We start from the raw sequence: 5000 nt of genomic DNA, 5'->3' as shown, positions 1-5000 counted from the left end.
TTCTAGCCGCACTTAAAAGCCGAGTACTCTACCGTTGAGTTAGCAACCCGAAGAAAATATAGATTAAACAAAATTTCAACAAAGGGTGTATAGATACAATCAGAATCAAAATCGATTAAATTCAATTTAAACAAAGAGAAAGGAGATTATACGAGCTAATCAAACCATTGAGCTAACAAATCTAAAAAAAAAAGATTTTCTAATGGATTCGAAAGAGAAAAATGAATTGATTAGATGAAAATACAAGAAATTCTCAGATAAAAGAAAAAAATAGACAGAATTGAAAAAATGGTAGAGCACCTCTTATGTTATCTACCTTTTTTCAATCAAAAAAACCTCTTGTATCAAAGAAAGCATCATTTGAATTTTGAATAAGGTAAAGTAAAAAACCTATGGGACGGAAATAAATAGACCCGGTTTACTTATCACGATGAATTATATTTGTTCGATACACTGTTGTCAATATAAATGGCGAGAAAAGAATACAGTGGAAACAAAAAAGAAAATAAATTGCATTGAAATTGCAATTCAAAGAATTTCAATTTCACAATGCAATAATATTCAAAATTGTCTTGTATTGACACTACATATCTAATTTACATAGCTAAAAAAGTATAAATGGAGAAGAATTGAAAAAAAAAGATATCGGATTTTTTAGTCCATGATGTATTTCATCAATCTAAGTGGAATAAGCAAAGTGGATTCCTTGTTGGTTAGTCGAGTTCCAATGAAAACCACAGAAATGTCCGAATTTATAAGATCAATAAACTAAGGTTTTATCGTTCTAGACCATCGGATTCGACGGAAACAATGATAAATAGATACGAATACCCCAGAAGGGGGGGGGAAATCAAAAAAACAAGTCGAGAAAAATTATACAAAGTTATATACAAGCCGCTACCCCCCCTTGGTATTTCTTTAATTGAATTTCATTTGATTAGACGGAAGACGGAAGTTCCTTAAAAACTTCCGCTTTCTTTAAAAGATTCTGAACAGTTCCTGTGGGTTGAGCACCTTTTTCAAGGAAATCTAGAATAACAGGAACATTTAAATAAGTTTGATTCTTCATTGGATCATAAAAGCCCACTTTTCTAAGATCTTTTCCTTCTCTTCGGGATCGAACATCAATTGCAACGATTCGATAGACGGCTCATTGGGATAGATGTAGATGAACAATACCCCCCCTAGAACCGTATAGGAAGTTTTCTCCTCGTACGGCTCGAGAAAAATGATTTGATTCGAAGTTTTGTCTATGTATGCAATTCGAATAAATTAAATGACAAATGGGGCCTATAAAATCAATTAGACTATGATTTCAGTCTTTTTTTTCCTGAAAATGAAAAAGAAACCATTCGTACTCATAACTCAAGTTAGATAACTCTCAAATAGCTGAAAGGAAAAATCTTTAGTCAATTTCATTTATTGAGTGGTCTTTACCCCCTTTTGTTTGTCTCGTTTAAAATTCTATTTGGATTCTTTAGTCTGATCCAGTTATTGAGATTATCGAGACAATTAAAATGGTGTTTCCTTGTTCTTAGATCCTTTATCCTTATTTTAAATCATTGGGTTTAGACATTACTTCGGTGCTTCTTAATCCTTTCAAAATGGCAGCAACATACCCTTTTTTGATTTTTTCTATCAAAGAATCCTATGGACAGTTGATTCCCCAGTGATACACTTTGAATCGAAAAAGTTTGATCAATTCCAACAAGTTTTGCTTTTGAATTGGAAACTTGCTCGAATTGGATCCTTTCGATTTCTATAGATGAAAGATACATTTACGAAGTTGTTCCAATTGATTGATTGGCATTAACCCTAGATCCTTGCCCCCGAGAAATGAATTAATCCTTTCTACTCGAGCTCCATCGTGGACTATTTACAACCCAACAAAAAAGAAGGGGTTCAGGTGTAACAGAACAAACAATGTCGAGCCAAGAGCACCCTCATGCCTAGATAAATCGAAAATGGTGGATGTAAAAATCCACAACGGACCGTGTCCTTCAAGTCGCACGTTGCTTTCTACCACATCGTTTCAAACGAAGTTTTACCATAACATTCCTCTAATTTAATTTGGAACCGGTATGGAATTGATTCAATTATGGAATCATGAATAGTCATTGGTTCAGCTGTCCATAGACATGGTAATCTAGACTTTTTCTATGATATGTGGGACGATTTTTCTTAAAAAGTCTTAGCAAGACAGCATCTTTAACATACATAAATAATATCTAGATAATAGAAAGAAATAGCAATATATAAACGAATAACTTTTTGAATCTGCATCTTCAAGTGACTCAATAGGATAGATTAAATGATTTCCTACTTTTTGGAGTACCAAAGATTCCACTTCCAAGGAATCATTAAAAATATTTATTAAATATATTTATAATTTAAATTGAAAAAGTTTCCTATTTAGACATCATTATTTAATTTGATTTCATTTGAAGAAAACTGGACAATAAGCATCACGTTTGATCCTCATAGGAAGATAAGTCTTTCTTTTTTAATTGACTCATCACTGATTTAATCTAAAATAGATCAAAAAAAAGAAGAAATAAATCCCATTTTTTTCATTTTCATGAGATGTATAAAAAAACAATGGAAGTTAAGATTTGAATCTTTACTCTTTTCATCTGATTACGAAAATCAAAAAATAATAGGGAGGGGTTTTCGTATCTATCAGATAGACTGAACAGTTGTCACTGTTATAGATATTCTATAATATAGAATTGAAATAATTTCAGTTTAAATAATTTAAGGGATCGCAAATGTTTTTCACAAAAACCAAAAAATTATTGTCATTGAAATAGAACGATACATACCATATAAGCTAAACATTTCCCCATTTTATATGATTCTATCATATGTATTTTCTTTAACATGGGGTTGAGTAATATTTCAATAATTGACTCTTGTGATAAAGTGAATAAAATAAAAGGGATAGGATAAATCACCCCTGCCTCAATCGTTACATAGATTTCCAATTTTTCATTAGAACCAAACACGAAATACCTAAATAAAATGAGATTCAAAGAAAAAATATTGGCTCCATAACATATTTCTATATGATATGGAACTTGATCATTTGTTAATGAGATTCGAAGAGACACGGGTAATTAAATTAATATGGATTAACTCCTATCCACTCCCCTACTTCTTTCTATGGGAATAATGGAGCATAAAAAAATGGATATGCGCTGGGACGGAAGGATTCGAACCTCCGAATAGCGGGATCAAAACCCGGTGCCTTACCACTTGGCCACGCCCCATTTCAATTTCTAATCTACACTAAGAAACAATAATATTGGTATTGGTTGTTTGTCAACTCCAGTCCAAATATCTATATATCTATAGAATAGATTGGTACTAGGATTTTGATACATATAGATATAGAATTCAACTTAATTTATTGATCATTACATAGAATTCAAGTAAGATATTGTATGAAAGTATGATTTCTTCTATTCTCCTTTGAGAATTGGAGGATTTTTGGTTGGGTGGGTTCAAAGAAAAAGAAGGATTTTTTGTCTAGCTTACTTACTTTCTTCCTTTTTCCTTATATCAAAAACTCAATCAAAGTGCAATTATCTCCAAGAACAAAATGTCTGTTATGCTTAATATCGTTAGTTTGATCTGTATTTGTATTAATTCTGCCCTTTATCCGAGTAGTTTTGTCTTCGGCAAATTGCCAGAAGCCTATGCTTTTTTGAATCCAATCGTAGATGTTATGCCAGTCATACCTGTGCTTTTTTTTCTCTTAGCTTTTGTTTGGCAAGCTGCTGTAAGTTTTCGATGAGATCCTTAATAATAATATCTTAGAAAATGCATGATTTCTTCGAGAAAAAATTCTAACAATTGAAAAATCAGATAAGTTTTAGAGTATGAACCCTCGATTCGCACACTGAAATTCTTGGATAGGCGCCATAAATCAGGCTTACCCCCACTTCCTCCCTTTTGACCCTTTTCCAGTGAAAGACCCTAACCCTATTAGGGTCTCCCACAATATCTAATTTGGATATAAACGAAAATTTTTTTTAATGAAAAACAAATGAATTTGTGATAATTCATTTCTATTTCTAGAAAAAAACCTCATTTCTTGGTGTCAAAATAGGATATGTGGTAGAAAAATGGAAGATCTACTCTCTTTTTTTTTCCAAAAAATCATCTTGGAGATTGTGTAATGCTTACTCTGAAACTCTTCGTTTATACCGTAGTGATATTTTTTGTTTCTCTCTTTATCTTTGGATTCCTATCTAATGATCCGGGGCGTAATCCTGGACGTGAAGAATAAAATCCAAAGGGTTTTTTCCTTGGTTAATTTTCAAATTTTCTTAGGATTTTATCTATTCCACACGTTTAACTAAGATTTTCAAAATTTGAAAAAAAAAAATAAATCAAGTCATCAACGGAAACGGAAAGAGAGGGATTCGAACCCTCGGTACGAATAACTCGTACAACGGATTAGCAATCCGACGCTTTAGTCCACTCAGCCATCTCTCCCAATTGAAAAAGATAATTACTACATTACACATAATGTAAGGAGTCTTTCTTTCTCTCTCTTCTTTCTCTATTCTATTATATATAGAGAGATCCACAAATCAGGAAATTCCTTTATCTAAAAGAGGGGCTCGAACGCGCCAACAATTGAACTAAAGAAAAATAAGGAAGACCTCTTTGTGTTGATTTTGTTCGAAAGGCCCTTCTTATTCTGATGGCCTGGCCTGGTCAGTACCTAGCCGGGCCTTTTTTTTGTTCCAAGGAATTATAGATAAATACTAATTTATCTGATATCTGATTTGAAAAACAAAATACTTGTTTTTTTATTATATTATTATATTCAATTGAATATTTTATATTCAAGCAACAACAAAAAGAAGAAAGACTATTTACATTCTTTTTGTTGTTAAATTTTATTTTCATTTTCTGAACTAAAAAATAAACTAGCGATTTTTCCACAATGCATTTTTCTGTTATGATTTTAGTGTTTTTTTTCGATCCGT

The 5000-nt window shown here is 31.9% G+C and overlaps 1 non-coding gene across 1 annotated transcript; it reads right to left on the bottom strand.

The window, feature by feature from the left end:
• Window positions 1-4412: 4412 nt before the first annotated feature.
• Window positions 4413-4500, bottom strand: TRNAS-GCU (transfer RNA serine (anticodon GCU)). Its single transcript has one exon. It is a non-coding gene; the product is annotated as a tRNA-Ser (tRNA).
• Between the last annotated feature and the right edge of the window lie 500 nt (window positions 4501-5000).

This window comes from Sesamum indicum, unplaced genomic scaffold (genome assembly GCF_026168435.1).
Source record: "Sesamum indicum cultivar Baizhima isolate 11 unplaced genomic scaffold, ASM2616843v1 HiC_scaffold_67, whole genome shotgun sequence".
Lineage (NCBI taxonomy): Eukaryota > Viridiplantae > Streptophyta > Magnoliopsida > Lamiales > Pedaliaceae > Sesamum > Sesamum indicum.
The sequence above is the reverse complement of the archived record's forward strand: the minus strand, read 5'-3'. Positions and strand labels throughout refer to the sequence as shown.